General features: G+C 38.5%; 1 long non-coding RNA gene across 3 annotated transcripts in view; it reads right to left on the reverse strand.

The window, feature by feature from the left end:
* The window catches only part of LOC139138468 (uncharacterized), a 31,828-nt gene that overhangs the window by 12,076 nt on the left and 1,509 nt on the right, over positions 1 to 18,243 (reverse strand). For 2 of the 3 annotated variants that reach the window (XR_011553623.1, XR_011553621.1), the window contains exon 2: positions 12,310 to 12,442. This is a non-coding gene — a long non-coding RNA (uncharacterized lncRNA). Of the gene's footprint in view, positions 1 to 12,309; positions 12,443 to 12,666; positions 12,836 to 18,243 lie in introns of those variants that run through there. The other variant, XR_011553622.1, reaches the window with a different exon arrangement.

Genomic DNA, 18,243 nt, shown 5'->3' on the forward strand with positions numbered 1-18,243 from the left:
GTGCTGCATTTGTTATTCGCTAACACGCAGACTGACTTGGTACATCTCTACAGGATAAACGCTTAGCTATGTCTGAAACACCAAGGCAACGACTTTCGAGTAGTCTACTATGTGGTGACAAAATGTCTTGATCGATTGACTATAGTGTAGCGTAGATGGCATCACGTGCAGTTACTGGTCATTCTGGTAGGCATGAGAATTTCTTTCTCTAAGATTTCCCTGACCTCCGACTTTTACACCTCCTTGGACTTTTTCACACCTCTGCGACATCTGACTGTATAGGTCTACGATTACTCGTCGAGGCCCATCACCGCCCGTTGAAAAAATCTTAATAACTTATCAATTTCTTTCGATATCTAAATGGCAAAGACCTTTGCTAATAATAAAACCAAAATAATCTTCGAGTCCCACACCCTTAAAAGTTGCTTTTTAAAACCAGCGGGTTACGGAGCTATCTTGATCTTGCTATTGGCATGGAATGTAGTCTATTGTATGGTATTTGGGTAATAGGTGGAAGTTTCTTCAAGCACGTATTTGTTTTAATAATCCTCAGAGCGAAACGCATCAATCAGTGTTTTGGTAGAGTAAAGTAGCTTTGGCCGAGCATTTCTCTTTCTCATTAGGGGAAGACTGCATTAACTTGCATGGTACCTGAAACCCGCGTCCGTGCCTGACAAACTCGGGTGACAAACAGAAGACGTTTAATCCACCAAGGTGTGAATGTTCCATTGTTATGTTTATCTAATCAAGCTGGTGCCATTGTAGTGCCATTTTAGGAAAGGCAGGTCTGTGAAATTGATCCTCATAGGAAGTAGAGTATTCTAAGTTAATGGAGCCTTCCGTAATGTTATGCATGGGCAGACAATATCATTGTACAATTAAAGCTGAAAGCAGCTTTGGCGGGGCCCAAGCGGTTGCCATGGTTGAAAGTACTTGCACTGATGATACTATGTGCACATTTTGAGCTTTCATGTGTCTCATGTGTAGAGGAATCTTTGGACTAGTTGTTAACACATGTGAAAATTACCCTAAAACCTTACGCACCTAAATTCTCATTTAAGGTGGAGCTGCATGTTGCCAACACAGTTTTTTGAAAGCAATATTTCTCCCCAAAGATGACAAGGAAACCCCCTCACACTATATACTTTCAAAAAGCAGAGACTCTGAAGTTTAGTATGGTAGCAGTAGCTTACTCAAAGGATGAAGTTGATGTATATTTGGGGTAAAAAACCTCAATTTGGTATTAATGATAAAAATTAATTTAAGTCAAAAACTTGACGCTATTTTCGAAATGTAATATTTCATTTGAAAGAAGGAGAGTATATGTAGAAATTTGGCATTATCTCTTCTCATTCTAAAATGGCAAGGGTTTAAAGACTAACACGCAAAAAATTGATTAAAATCATGATAAGCAACATTAAAATGCCTCTTATTCAAAATGTAAGAACTTCATTACCAAATAACAGTCGTTTTGTTATATTGCATTTAAAGAACATAATGTGAAAATTTCAGAAAATGTGACCAAGCCAGAGTGGAATAAAATTCTTTGAAAATTTCGAAATTGGGAGGAAAAGGAAGCAGGAAATCGGGTGATTTGCATATATTTGCATAGATTAACACTTCTTTATCACGCAACTTTCGACTGCTTGACAGGCTACAAGGTGAACACAATCAATATTTTAATCTTGGGTTAACAAATTAATTAAAATTGAATAAATATTTCCAAAAACGTAATTTTTAAGCATGAGGGGAACGCTCCATTAACTTGGACGTACCCGAGTAACCCGAGTTGGTTATCAGAGGATTAATCTCTATGTCAACATATGCGAACAGATTATCTTTTAGTGTAAACAAAACATTAGCACTGCCGGAACTACTTTTAGCATGGTCAATGCCAGTCGGCGCCTGACTTGATGATGGCCCCCCTGTCCGGCACTCAGGAGTTCCAACCGGCGTTAAAAGTGCCGTCCAGCACTTGCTGTTACTCTGAGATCATCATTTAGTTCATAAAATTGCATGAAGAGATTACAAAAACGATGGTACTATAGAATCCCTTTCAAATAAAATGCTGTTTAAACAATACTAGCAGTTAATTAACGTACGCTGATTTTGCATACGAAAAGCTATTTTTGTATGAATGTTTATACCCCTATAAAAGAAAGTACGGTAGCGAAAATCAGCACAACAAAACAGGACTTCAGCACAACAAAACAGGACTTTTACTAAAACGTACTCTTTCAATTTCAGTTCAGACTCACATTGCGGAAAGGCGCATGCAATGCAATGAAAGTCACGAGCAAGCTTCAAGTTTGGTGTCAACGGATCCAGTCTTTGAATTATCAATGAACACTCACTTATTTTTCTGGTCAAAAGCCAAAGGCTACTTGTCCATCGCAACAAGCCTCTCTGTTTGAATAAGCGTGTTCATTTTTAGCCGGATGCCGGCCAAATTGACCGGCTACTTCCGTATTTTGGCCGGCTACTTTTCAGCAATGTTTCGCTCTCTGACCCCGAAATTCTGGTTTTGATAATAATATTTTGATATTTGTTGTCTTGCAAGCCGGAGATAACATTTCAGAAGTGCCTATGTGGCTATATGTAATCTAGCAATTTACGCGGTGAACTTGTTTCTATCTAGTACCAGCCTGTAGTACCGCGATCTGCGAACGTGTACTGTACTGGGAATCGCTCTCGAGGTCATCCTTGCTTTCCCGACTACAGCCCGAATTATTCCGACGTTCACATCGGGTGCAACTTACCATTGGACTGACTTACGCCCACCAATAGCCGGCCATTTCCGAATAAAGCCGACGTTTGTTTCTCTCAAACGCGAAAGAGAAGAAAGTCTCAAACGCGGAAGAGAAAGTCGACGCTTCAGAGCTTTTGTTTTCTGCGTAAGAGTTGGCCTTGTCTGATGGGTAGGTTTTTGATCAAATGTAAAGCAACCAAAAGTTACTGAGTCTCATTTTTCATAGTTTTGAAACGCCACGTCAATCCATCCATAGTCGATCATAGATCTACATCGCGTTTTGTGGAGGGGCCGTGGTTTAAGCGGAAGGGAAAGTCTACGCGGGAGTCTACGCTTGAAAACATTGATTTTCTGCGTAAGAGTAGGACTTTGTCTGTTGGTTGCCGGAGGTTTTAGATCAAATCTAAATAAACAAACAATTACTTAGTCTCATTTCTCGTACTTTTGAAACGCTACGTCGATCACAGTGTCAAATTTCAGGTCGAACACAGTCCCTCTATCCACCGGTCTGGAAACGCCAATTGTAAAAGGTGTCAATCACCTGGACCGCACAGCCAAACCGCGATACGAGGGGCAGTCACGTGATAATGCGTAGCTTGGGTTTGTCCTCCATGCCACAGTCCTCGATTGTGTGTACGCTTTTCTCGGATTTTCGCTGTTTTTGGCTCTATCAAGTGTTCTCTGCGTCTATCTACGAGTCGAAGACAGAAATCATCATATCCTGAAACCGGTGTTTGTTTTTTCGTGATCCTTATCCCATCGTAAATGATGATAGTGTGCGATAATTTCTGGGGTTGATCGCTGCGAGTGTGTTGACGTAGCACAAGCAACGGCTGGAATCAAACCGGAAAATTTGTCGTCGCTTTCTCTGGCGATGTTAGTATTCAGTGCCTCCAAATATGATAAAATATGTTTTCTGTGTAATATTCTGTGAAATCATGTCTGTTAACTGAGCAGAATAAGAAAGACAACTGCAGAAATGCATGGATAGAGGGACTGTGGGTCGACCGATATTGCATTATGTGTAAGCTTTACTGTGTCACAATCGACTAGTCGACTGCAGGTGGTTTGTACACATACGGTGTCGTACAGGTTGACGTTCGGTGTCGTCAATTTGGAATTTTATCAAACATGAACACTGGAATTTAGCTCTCTTTTTCAATTATATTCAACATCCCCAAAAATCAATGGTAAGCTCGCGAATTCGTTTTATTGTGAAATTAATACCGTGAATTAAATCACTGAAAATTGTGACGTCCGCCAACCGGCCTCGTTAACTGCCTCTACTATTTCTCCTTTCTTATAATATGTACGAGTGGCCATACTGTTTATAGACGGATCCGGCTAGCAATTCATTGACTTAAATTCACTCTATAGGAGATGTAATGTCACAGGATACGCGCAGCTCTTGGAGTCCTTACTCACTCGTTACGTTGTTTGCAAGTGCAAGAAAAATCTCGCCATGTGGAAAGAACGTTCCATGCTGTTCTGATCACATTTGCATATATGATCAATGCGCGTTACTGAAGTGAAGCGTCCGAAAATAGGAAACTTGAATGAAAATGAACGAAGAACGATATTTTGTTTCACCATATTTCTAAAACTTAGTTTAGAGCCTAAATTAAAGAATAAGCTAGATTACTTGCATTGAAAAAAGGGCAGTTCACTTTTTCCTGTCAACATAGTTCCATGTGCAAGCATATGTGTGTGCCCGTGGTATTGAGTGAGTCGTTACAGCCCTGACGTTCTTATCATAGCACCAGCTCGATAAGATAATCGGAACAATGGAAAATTAACACCTTGGGGATTAAAAGTCTTCTGTTTGTCACCCGAGTTGGCAGGCAGCAACTCGGGTTTCAGGTACCATCAAAGTTAATGGAGCCTTCCCCTAATGAAAATATGCTGCGTTGGGTGCAGTGCCCCCTTTAAATGATTTGGAAAAGTATGCTTGATAAAGGAAGCAAACCAGCATTTTAAGTAATAATTATGTAAACCCTCATAGCTCACTCTGGAAATTATCATGTGCCTATGTTTCCACAAATCCTTGGACTAGTTGTTAAAAGTGAAAATTATCTGTCAAATATCAGTTTTCTCATTTCCCATTTAAATGATTTGAAAAAGTATGTTTCATAGACAAACGGAAAATAGCATGCATCAAAATAAATTTCCATTGCCATGCAGACTGATGTTATGAAAAGTATAGAAAGCCATTGCATTAGTTTATGAAACAACATGACATTGTTTTGTCTACATGCATGTACACTACTTACGTAATGTGACTTTGATGGTCTTGTAACGGCTTCCACGAAATTATACTAAAATACTTCAACGCGCGCAGTGTTAACAAATATATATATATTCGAATATTATGAGAGTTCACATTGATGCCCTTGTTCAGAACTGGGAAAGGCAGACGACAACTAACGTCCTTAATACAAGTCCAACTGCGGGGAATCAATATATACCTGAACTGATGAAAAGCAAAGTCAATGTTACGACTTATGCTCAAGCACGTGAGCGCGTCGAGCTTCATCACTAGTACCCGGGCATGCACGGAAACCCACACTGTTAGCCATGTTCCAGAAGATCGACAGTCAGGTCAATGCAACTAACCTGTCAACCTGGCGAACAAAGCTGCAAAAATTTGGCGACTTAAGGACTTATTAACTGACGCATAAGGCCTGGACTATTTACAATGTTTACAGAGCGTTCCGACTATAATGACCTTTGCAAACACACATTCTGAACTACTGGTACTACAGTAAAGACTGAGACGATCGCACCTATTTAACCCTAGGACTAGGAGTGTCCGGTTTTGGTTAGTCAATGGACCCAAAACGTCGATGGTCTGTGGTTAGCCTACGCCACTAACCATTTCGCCAACAGTATGGCAATAGTTTTCTAAATTGATTTCATTTCTCACTTGCTGATTCCAAATTGTTTATGATACAACAGCCTATGGTTTAAATCAAGTACAGTACAGAAGCCTTACTTCATATTAAGATATTATAATTTAAGACATTACAAACGTACTGTCTATCTAATCCTCACCACGACTCCACTCCAGCTTCTCCAGGCATAAAAAACTTCAAATATAACAGATATCAACGCCAACTTTAAACAGGCCCTACTACGAAATCATCGCCGTGCAATCCAGCCCACGAGTACACTAACATTTAGGTTTCAATCAGTTGGTTTAATAGGTACGTATTTGCAATGATTTAATCATCACACATGACGAACTTGAATAACTGAACAATGCCCTCTGGGCTGTTATTTTTGGTTGTATTATATACCCAATTTAACAGTGCGATGACAGACTCTCTAATGTGAACGTAAGTAACATAATCGATAAATAACTTCTTATACATTACGTGGAGTTCTGACATTAATGATCAATTGAGACTAACACGCTTTTACACTGCTTTGTTGTTATAGTTATAGCGTCACAGGATGAACAATCGCGTATACATTACATTTAGTTTTTTGTACGTCGCACAAAATTTTGTAGATGACGTAGATAAAATGAAGCGACTCATTTGAGCGTTTGGATAAAACACGCAAGGGAAGTGCTAAATTACTAAATAAATGGAGTTAATCGTTGAGACTGGGTTAGGTACGACAGCACTCCTGCTAAACAAACAATGATACAATGTATGCAGACGGATGTCAATCTGTTTTTATGGACACACACTGATAAACAGTTGAGTTTTAGAATCTGAACATCTGTTCCCTAGGAGCATTCTACCTAAATTAAAATTGTGATCAATCCTAAAAATGTCTCTATCACTCGATGATTCAGGTGCCAAGGGCCAAATTACAGTGTGATATTTTTCAAGGACTGGTTACTGATTATGAATTTATTGCGTGACTCATCAGTCAGTTTGTCAGTCTATCTGCCCCTCAGTCTGTTTTCCCTCGTGTCGTTGCATCGATCTGTCACCTCACTGATTTGAAGGTTTAACCACGCATGGAAATGCATCTAGTGACGAGCTCCCTGTAATTGAACATAATGGAATCCTGTTCAGCGTGCCTCTTTGATGTCTTATACAGCACAAAAAAATAGCAACGCAGCAGCGGTATCAGGAGAGTTGCACCCTGTCCCAACATACAGGACTATTAATTATTACACGCTTGCATTTTAGTGGGCGATAAACATGGTATTTGAACAAATCCAATAGTTCATTTGATCCTTAAAACAGTTGTACATGGACTATCTTCTACTACATGTACGTAGACAATGCAGACCTATACAGACATGTTTTCATCTTTCATTGTTGTAATTTTACATAAATTGCTGTATCAGCTTTACTTCTGCTCGTGTGCGAAGAGTTGTGGGAAACTGAATTTATGTCGATGATTTGCACCTGTTTTGGTAACAAATCTTATATAGACCCTATTTTGAGGTTTTGATAAATCTTATGGTAAGGTTAGGGAAAGAGTTGAAGTAAATGTACACTGATTGGCCAAATGCCGAGGATGACCGTCGTAGAACCTGAATAACAGTACGAGTCTTCATAGTCAGTTAATAAAGTTTCCTTCGCGTTGCAGAAAATTTTAACCCCTTAAATCATACGTGAGTACCAATCAACTAACATTGAGCATGAAACAGTCAAGATGTCTAAAGACGAGTATCGCGAATACTCAACATAGCAAAAGATTGGCTCACATTATACAAAGACCATAGATATACCGATAATCAACATCCCCTCTGTGAAATAATAGTACCACGAGTAAGGATCGTATGATCGTATGACCATTTCGCTGTGCAGCATTACCCTCACTTGGTCTCACTCTTATGTTGAAACAATATCCAAATATAGCCGGTTACTTCCCCATCATTGTTGCATCTCTGAAATACGATTCTTCGAAACCTCGTGATATTAACTGGCGTGACAGGTGCCAAAATAGCATAAATTCGATGATCTAGGTGGATCTATCCCAAACTTTTATTGTAACATTTCAAGTCTTTCATTGCAAAAGACTAAAATAATTCGAAATGCTATTAAGTTCCAACGGCTATTACAAATGGCAACTTGTGTACACATATCTCAAACCACAAACTTGTTATGTGTAGTTTAGGTCTTTCACTTTCAAGGCGCAAGCAAAAGCCTGCAATAAACATGCAGTTGTCTGCCGTCTGAATTTCGCATGCGGCGAAATACCAGTATACAAAATATCAGTTCAGACAAAGATATGATGGAATGAGAAGGCGTATGATTGAAGTATCTTTCGTTCGAGAGTAGAACAAAAGGAAAGGAATTTGCGTGATGTATAGACTATAATTTCACTCGAGTGATCTTTAACCCTAGGCATGTGGTGACTAGCCACTCTATGGCGGCTTAAAACCCCACCTAAATTTGTTCATCCATATCAGAGGTCAATAGATCTAAACATGAATAAATTTGTAGGGAAAAAGTTGAAGGTAACAATCTTGAGGCGCAACGTTTCAGCGATCAAATATGTGTCGCCATTAAGGTACTCCCTGTAAAGTGCTTACGACGACGACGAAGGCGACGACCAAGACGTCGGCTAAGACGACGGCGACGATGATAGTGATGATGACGATTATGATGATGATTGTGGTGGTGGTGATGGTGGTGGTGGTGGTAATGGGGAGGAGATATCAACGAACAATCGAGATTATAAGGGTCTTGCTGAAAATTACATTCTATGGAAAATGAATGTTCCTCAAGAACATCTGCATTGCGAAGTCATTCTTATGTTCAAGGTAATGATTTTTTAACTTGGTATTGTAGTGTTCGTAGCTAAAAATTATTGTCAGAGTTTGATTCTCATGACAAATTCCTTTGTAATCCCAGCTAAAGGAGAAACATTCTTCCCAACCGCCTATTTGCAAATGGACCTGATTCTAAACTATGAACACCGGCGACTTTGTTGACAAGATAAATTCATATTATTATAATCTGATCATTGAAGATACAAGGGCAAGAATTTCGTCGGAATGTTTCTCAAGAACATCAGCATTTCGAAATGTTTCATTATTGAACACTCTCTGATACAAATGTCAGTTTCTACGACAATCCAGGGATGTTCAATGATTCGAAAGTTTTTACATTGAGACCTTACATTGAACAGGTAGTGACTGGTACCTTGAAGCCCTTACTGCTAATTCCCTTAACTAAATTCATCGTAACATGTACGTAATTTATTAGGAATAGCATGACCTCGTCGTGGTAGGTCCAGTAATAAACATGTTTAGACATGTTTAGACATGGCACACTCAAACCATTGGACAGCAGCAAAGAGTCAAAATGAAAGTAAAGCATATTCTAACGTGCCCTTAGCTAGCTGAGTACCCACACATCAGACACGTCATAATCATCTAACAGGTTACAGCTTTGTTCATTATAAGAAAAGAAAACGGAAGAAGAAAAGGGGCAATGGAAAACCCCAGTTTCTAAAAGTCTAGTTCCTTTATCAAGTGATTACCTATCATAGCAACAAATTGAAGATGTGTATTGACACCATTTCTTAACCTGAAGAAAGTCTTATTGTTACGGATAGAAATTGCGTGTGACACGAAACGACACAAGATCTGCTGTCTTTCATAACAACTAAAATTCCAAATTTATTATCCACCAAAACCAACGTTAAGAATGGATAAGTAGCCGAATTTGCCACATTTAATTCTTTGTCACTCTCTGCTGTCTGTCTGTCTGTCTCTCTGTCTGTATCTGTCTGTCTGTCTCTATCTGTTTATCTGTCTGTCTGTCTGTCTGTCTGTCTGTCTGTCTGTCTCTCTCTCTCTCTCTCTCTCTCTCTCTCTCTCTCTCCTCTCTCTCTCTCTCTCTCTCTCTCTCTCTCTCTCTCTCCTCTCTCTCTCTCTCTCTCTCTCTCTCTCTCTCTCCAAGATTTTTGCATCTAATATAAATATAAAAAAGCTCTGAGTAAGGCTTACTAATCTACATATGAAACATGTAATACGTAATAAAATACACTTTATTTGCAACAGATCCAAATAACATGTGCTCATTTACCATGAAATTCGTTAGTTGTTGCTGTATTAGATGAAATATGTATACACCAAGGCAAACAGGGAGGGACGTACACAAGTTCACGTACCTACACTCTAGATAACTGGGCTTCGCTTGCCTTGCTGCAATGAATAGCCTGGGTTCCGCAAATCTATACGCTCTCCACAGACTAATAAGACTATATTCAACAAAGTTACAGCATTTCATAGATTTAGGGACGGACGGTTAGATCATGGGAAGGGTGGTCAAAAACAGAAAATAAATTTCAAAGCAAAAAGTTAGGGAAAAAATCTTCAGACTAGTTTACAAAATAAAATAAATAACTTCACAATGCAAATGTGTAAAAGGAAATCTGCAAAATTCTTTAAACTGCAAGGTGTGATCATCACATTTTTTCATGGATTTTTTATCTCAGATCAATTGAAAATTATAAATTAAAACTAAATTTACAATTTATTTCTTACATACAAAATCTATATTGTACTAAGCACACCAGGCAAACCACTGAACTAAAGTATAGTTGTCACGACAGAAAGTTATAGTTTGCTTTTTAAGATCAAGGTGTACAGAAACAGACCAATTAAGCAGTTCGTTCACTTTTGTTTTCACAATATTTATTTGAGATAATGAAGGCAAAAATGGATGAACAAGTGGAAATGTGACCATAATGATGAATCAAAAGGCATTTTCAGATTGCCTTTTTCTTAAAAATAGTATGAGTATAACAGCAACACACTCTTTTATCATTTAACAATACAATATGTAACATACCATCTATCCAGCGAATCACAACAACACAAAAACTCGTGACAGGGTCGAATTTCAGGTTTGCATGTAGCAGATACTGAATGAAGACTCATCAAAGTAATTTGCAAAAAACAAAAATGTCAACATATGTCTGTGTGCAGCAAATACTGAACGACAATTTCCTGAAATAAGCAATCAAGACATTCACTGTCAGTTTTGACAGAGCCAACTACCTGAGCCATTTGCATAAACACTATTTACACTACTATATGAAGACAACTTTGAGCTCAGGAACTCTTTGGGAATATTTTACATTTACATTACAACCATTTTCAGTATTAGACAGCGAAGACACTGCAGTGAACGGCAATAAAACTGCTCACAACATTCGGACGATCTTTTACAACACTGTGAAAAGTTTACAACCTCGGAGAAACAAATTACCTAAAATTATCTAATATTCGAAATATAAAAAGCCCACTATTCCTTAAACTCTATGGAGAGAATAAAATATTCGATTAGTAAAAACGCGACGGTAAAAACCTCATTTACTTTCACTTCAAAATAGGAATTAGTTTATTCTTTCAACAGATCATGAACAATGGAAAATACATCAAGAGTTAAAAGTTACAGCGAATCGAGCTTTAATATAGGAAATATGCTACATACCATGATACTAATGTCCTGACGGTTTGTGAAATACATAATTGCTAAAAATGAACAGCTATTAGCACAAGATCTCTCTGTCAGCCCCCATACACCTGGTGAAACGCTGAGAATTCGGTACGTGCACTGAGCGTGTCTTACAGTTACGACATTTGCCCTCGTAAATATGGTGTGTTCGTGAGAACATTTATGCACGTGGCTTACTCAGTAAACTATTTCAGGGTCAGATTGAGTCAACTGATTATGTGTCGAGTCTGTCGCAACAAGAACAGTCAACCGGTAGGGGTTTGGCTTATCTAAGTGCGGGACTTATCGATAAAGATAAAGCTTTGTATCCGGTTAGGTCACAACTAGACGGCCCAGTGGAATAGGGGCGTATCTTCTATGCTGTTTCACCCATTTGCACTGGCCATCGATAATTTTAAGTTGGTTGAACTTTGCATTGCTTGCACAGCTGTCCTAAGATGAAAATCAATAAACTGTCACTCATCATATCGTGCGCAAAGGCACATCATTTAACTTTTACAAACTATCCAGAGAAATTCAGAGACCATATCTATCTATTTATTTGTATTTGTATTTTATGTAAAGATGATAATGTTTGATGACTTTTGTAACTGCTCCATAATGCAACGTAGGAAATTAAAATGCCTCTCAGTAAGTTTTTTTTGATATTTTTTCAGAGACTACTTTGTCCTCATTGCTGGCATCAATTTGAAAGGTTATGACGAATGTCGTATAAAACCTTGATCCGATGAACGGTATCTCCGACGGCTTTAGAAAGACAGAACAGTCTTTACTAAACAGTATATATTTATCATAGCAAATTTTGTCTAATTCCAAGACACAAAGGGAATGCAGAGTATTTCTGCTTCACTGTAACTCTAGAAGTTTGTGTAATCCCCGCCATAATTCATCGTACCGTTTCGTCCTTTGAGTGAATTTTGCAAGTTTAATCCACTGATAAAGAGGTCTTTCTGTAGCCATAAAACTACACGCAGTTCTTTCACTTTCTCTTTAGATTCCAGCAACTGCAATATCATTTAGAGTGGCACTCCCACTTGGTAACATTTTTAAAACACATTGTTTTAATGCAAACGGTCGACATTATAAGGCTTATTATACAATTTATAACAGATTACTACTCACATGTTTATTTGATGGCTGTGTGTACCTAGTTTTTATGGGAAACTTGTTACCTCACGACAGTTTGATTCGACATCAAGCGATGCTGTTTGAGCCGCATTCCCTTGCGTGTTGAAATTACTGTTATATCGTCCATCTGTTGAAAGGGAAAGCAGGACCGACTTTCGGAAATGAGAACTGGGAGACGTGTATTTCCTTAAACCTGAACATGATACAGATTATTTATTGACGTTGCTCGTAGAAACTGTAGCTCTGTCTGCAGCCCCAAGCTGGAAGGATAACAACAGGCAGTGAAACATGTATCACCCCTTTTTGTAACAAGAAACCCAATTTGTAACACTGACCTAATTTGTTACAAACCTTAACACACGGAATACTGTAGATGTCCACGAAGTTATACATTCAGTGTTACAAGTGTGAATTTAACGCATTTTGTGGTCATGTGAGAAGAAGAATCTCACATACCAAGGACCTTGGATCACATTTCTCACACGAGTTGGGGGTATTTTGTCGCACACGAGCCGCAGGACAAAATATCCCCAACTCGTGTGAGAAATGTGATCCCAATTCCTTGTGGTGTGAGATTCTATTAATCTACCTTTGTTAGTGATGCGGTATATTGAATTGACCAATGTGGTTTTATGATATGGAGAAACACGGTGAGACACCGTTGAATCTATAGTGCTTTGACCCTGGTCATGTGATCTGGGTCCCCGGTAAACCGGTTTTATGAATGAGTGATTAGTTTTAACGGTGTTTCGGAACCAAAATGGGGTTCCTTCATCAGTCGATCTCTTGTTATGTATTCCCTACGCTTGGTTGTGTGATAAAGTCATCTTCCCTCAAAGAGGAGAAGCCAGATTCGTTATTGAGGGAGTTAGTCACTGTTGACTGACTTCATAGTGATCGATCCGGTGTGTGGTGTCATAATAAAAAACCAGCATCGACCATACTTTCTGGACGCTTACATGGATTTTTGTATTAGGGCATACTTTAAGCATTGTTAGTGCTCGTTATGATAACAGTTAATGCTGAACTAATCTGTCAACGATTGGTTTGTTTTAGGCACTTAGATCGATTATCCGAACTTTTGGTTCTGTGTCAATTTTTCATGGACTTTTTAATAGAATTCGGATCAATATAAATGCCTGCTTTCCGGTGTTTGAACAGCATGTTCTGAAGGGCTGTTTCAAGAAATACCACATCTTATTTCTCTATTTTTAGCCATTCCCAGTTTCTTGGTTCCGGTAACAATATTTTCTGTAGACGGCATTTTGAATCAGTTTGGTTTGAGGAGAGTATTGGTTTATTAAATTCAAGCCGCCAACTTTGACTAGCTATATGGCAGCTGTAGAATAGAATGGCACCATATCTATCTTTGATACTGTCTCATGCGCACCAGATATTATCTTGTGCGCACCTGATACTATCTGGTGCACACCAGATAGTATCTGTTGCGCACCTGATACTATCTGGTGCGCACGAGATACTATTCGGTGCGTACCAGATACTATCTTGTGCGAACCTGATATTATCTAGTGCGCATGAGATACTATCTGATGCGCACCTGATACTATCTGTTCCGTACCAAAAAGTATCTCCTATGTGTCAATCATTACTAGCCACCATTGTGCTTCCTAAATCAGTATAGAAACTGTCACAGTAGCTCTCACAACTTTCTCCTTTCCCTGTACTATCTGAATTTGATTGACAGACATGCTTTTGAATTAATCTTCAAAAATTTGGCTTGTGAACTTTGAGATGATGTGTCCGGGCAATTTTGATGAAACCATTGAGAGAACATTGAATGATCAGAGCCAGAATACTATGCCTTGAGGTAGTCGAAAAATGATTGAGGAGATGATATTCCTTCAGTACAATCATTCTTGAGCACTAAGGGTGATTGCTACTCATTGAAGAAATTGCAAAAGGAGAACAAGAAAGAGGTTTAACCTTCAAATCGGCAAAGTGTGACCACGTGAATAAATTGAACTGTCAATGAGATGCAAGCTTGATGACATGCAATTATCAACATTCGATTTTTTCTGGCAAAAATAAACTAATACAAAATATACAGTTCCCATTGTTTACCATCTTTACTTTGTTTAGCATAAAGGCAGATCAAACCACTCAGTCAGATGATAAACAAGAGGTAGAACAAAGTTCAATATTTGCTTCAAAATTTGCTGTCAATGCTTAAGAAACAAAGAGGAAAACCAATATGGCCAACGAATGACCAGTCAGAGAATCGGACACCCTAGCTAGGATTTAGAAGGTTCAATAACTATGTAGTGCGCACGTGATACTACCACCGTGCACGAGAAACTTCCTATCACGTGCGCACCAGATACTATCTAGTGGCCACGAGATACTATTACGTGCGCACCAAATGTGCACGAGAAACTATCTCGTGGCCACGAGAAAGTATCTGGTGCGCACCAGATACTTTCATGTGCGCACAAGATAGTATCTCTTGCGCACGAGATGATAATTGTTTTTCTCACAAAAATGTCCCTTATGGACTTTCATAAGTATGGTTGTATCATGGTAATCGACAAGGGATGAAAATTGCGTGTGACACGAACGACACATCATCTGCTATCTTTCATGACAACTAATATAATAATAATAATAATATTTATTTCTTTAAAGCGCACTACACATACGTCTCAGTGCGCTTTACACATTTAAAATTGATAAAATACCAGCAAAGCATGACAAACTAAAATGTTAAAACAATCAAATTAGGCTAAAAACATAAATGGTTAAAAATGATGAAAATTTCTGCAGAGTAAAAACAGTTAAAATACAAAACAACATTATTAAAAATTATACAGAGTAAGTAGCAGAAAACGTAAAATAAATCAAGCATCAGCGGTTCCGGTAAAATGGTGACCTTCCAAAACATTAGTAATAGTGCTTTGCAAAAAGGTGAGTCTTTAAAACGCGCTTAAAACAGTCAACGGAGCTGGCATTACGAATATCAGGAGGCAATGAGTTCCATAGAGAAGGTGCGCATACAGAGAAAGCTCTCTGCCCATATGCCTTGTTGAACATTCCACGCGGTGGCACTAACCGTAACGAATTACTCGATCTGAGATCTCTGGTAGGGGTGTATATCTCGATCAGATCCATGAGATAAAGAGGAGCAGCACGATGAACTATTTTAAAGGTCGTCAACAAGATTTTGAATTTAATTCTAGCTTCTACGGGCAGCCAGTGTAGATCAATGAAAACAGGTGTGATATTATCAAATTTTCGAGTACGCGAGACAAGGCGAGCTGCAGCATTCTGAAGTGATTGAAGGCGTCCGAGCTGAAATTTCCCAACACCATACAAAAGGCTGTTGCAGTAATCCAGCTGAGAAGTTACAAATGCATGGACCATCTTTTCTGTGGTGGGTCTGTCCAACAATTGACGGATCTTGCCAATTCTTCGCAGTGCATAAAATCCATTCTTACAGATGTGGCTGATATGGTCTGACATCGAGCCGTCATGGGTAAGTTTCACACCGAGATTGCGAACTGTAGCAGAAGGGGCAATATCTGACTCGCCAATCCTTAGACTTGAGAGTTTCACTGCATCGGATCTGAGACGAGACGAAAACTGAACAACCTCTGTCTTCTCATCATTAAGTATAAGCATATTGGATTTCATCCAGCAGCGGATTTCGTTGGCGCATACCTCGACAGAAACTCGAACTTCGTCAGGTCTGCTACACACAACATAAATCTGTGTATCATCCGCATACATCATATGATTAAAACCATGCTGGACGATGATGTCTTCAAGTGGTGATGTGTACAGAGTAAAAAGAATCGGACCCAGAACTGAGCCTTGAGGAACACCATACTTCATATGTGTACTAGCTGATACTGCAGAGCCAACTTTGACGCACTGGTTGCGATGGTTGAGATAAGACTTGAACCACGATAGAGCTGTACCTGTGACACCAAACCGAAATTGAAGTCTATGAAGTAGTATCTCATGATCAACTGTGTCAAAAGCCGCCGACAAGTCCAGCATGATGAGGGTTCCAAATTTCACCAACAACAGCGATGCAAACTCAGATACAATGATGTTGAAGTGATTCAAATGCTATATTTCGTAATTGACAACATATTTATCAAGTTTGCTGGCATGACATTCAGGCAAACCATAGGCATTCCCATGGGCACAAACTGCGCCCCACTTCTTGCAGACTTATTTTTGTATTCGTATGAAGCAGGGTTCATGCAATCACTTCAGAAATCTGGTTGTAAAATGATTGCCAAGCGATTTAACAACACCCACAGATATATTGATAACCTCATCAGTTTAAACAATCCTGGTATATCCAATTACCTACACCACATCTACCCAGATTATTTAGAAATAAAAGATACAACTGAAAGTGTTGACTTGGCATCATACCTAGACGTATTTTTTGAAATTAGACAAAATACACAATATAATATAGTAAGCTGTATGACAAAAGAGACGATTTCAATTTTTAAATCATCAACTTTCCTTTTTGTCAAGCAATATGCCATTATCTCCAGCTCACACTGCATAAAAACGCTATAATACTTACTGTATTAGCATGGATTATTGCCTGAATTTTAGCTGAATAGTGCATATACAGATGAATACAGTCAAGAATCCATTTTTTGTATTCAGCAAGCCTGTATTCATGTTGATTCATGTGAATTCACGTGTATTATACTATAATACAGGCAACTTATTAATGTGAATTTATCTGAATTATTGAGTTTTCATGCAGTGTTATGTTGGGTATATTTCACAACTCCTTAGATACAGTAGAGCATGCAATTCATATGAAGACTTTCGAGTTAGACACAGCCTATTAGCTCAAAAGTTAGTGAGGCAAGGATTCTCAGAAAGTAGATCAGTGAAATCATTTAAGAAGTTCTATGGTAGATAGGGAGAAGTTGTATCAAAATATGACCTGTCTGTTTCTCGAATGATGAGTGACAGCATACCAAATTTTGACTCACAAAAGTAATTTGGTGAATTCACCAAATAACAATTGATTTGTCGCTTTGACCAGTGACTTGAAATATCAAGGGTATGTCGGGGATGGGGCACTTGAAAGGATTTGAGGACTTAAAGGAGGGACTGGAAACAAATTGTCTCTGATTCATATGCAATATGTGCTGAGTTGTCAAATTAAGCTATAACGTTTGGCTAAGTTTTGGGTGGTTTTGTTTTGTGTACCTTGTTCTACTCCCTGAAGCATGATGAAAAGTCAAGCACAACCATATGTGTACAGTCAGCATTGTTATTATTTAAAATTGAATTTAAGTCCTGACTAGAATTCATTTGTCATCAATAACAATGATTATTGTCTTACACTTACATACATTTGCCAAACAGAACTTTGTTATTCTAGCATGCTGCGGGAGTAGATCTGCTGTGAGTTACATTACTGTGTATGTGATTTCAAATAGCAGAAAAATCGATGATAACATTCCACACCGCCCCTTCAAGCAATCGCTGTCTAAGTCGTTAAAATACGTCAGTCTTAAGATAGCTCACCAAGGCAAAAAATACTTAATTCAGTAACGTTAATGAGGAACTATCGCTGTTTCAACGTACATGTATTACTTCACGGTCAACTTGCACTGATATCAAATTGCCAGTGTTGTAATCCATACATGTCAACATGCGAAACTCAAATCTGTACGATATCAACATTATTTTATTCAATAAATATATGTCTAATATTTAATCCGACTTGATGATATACGAGATAGTTCCTCATACATGTATTAGGTAGTACTGATATAGACTTTCCGTTTACGGTAGCATGCACCTTGAATGTGAAGGACTTAAAATTTTGCTCAAACTTTCTCTCTTTTCCTCAATATAACTTCATTTGGGTAAAATAAACAAGCGGTCGACATAGCTCGCGCTGTGTTATGTAGAGAATAAATA

The sequence above is a fragment of the Ptychodera flava genome, chromosome 8, assembly GCF_041260155.1.
Source record: "Ptychodera flava strain L36383 chromosome 8, AS_Pfla_20210202, whole genome shotgun sequence".
In the NCBI taxonomy this organism is placed as follows: Eukaryota; Metazoa; Hemichordata; class Enteropneusta; family Ptychoderidae; genus Ptychodera; species Ptychodera flava.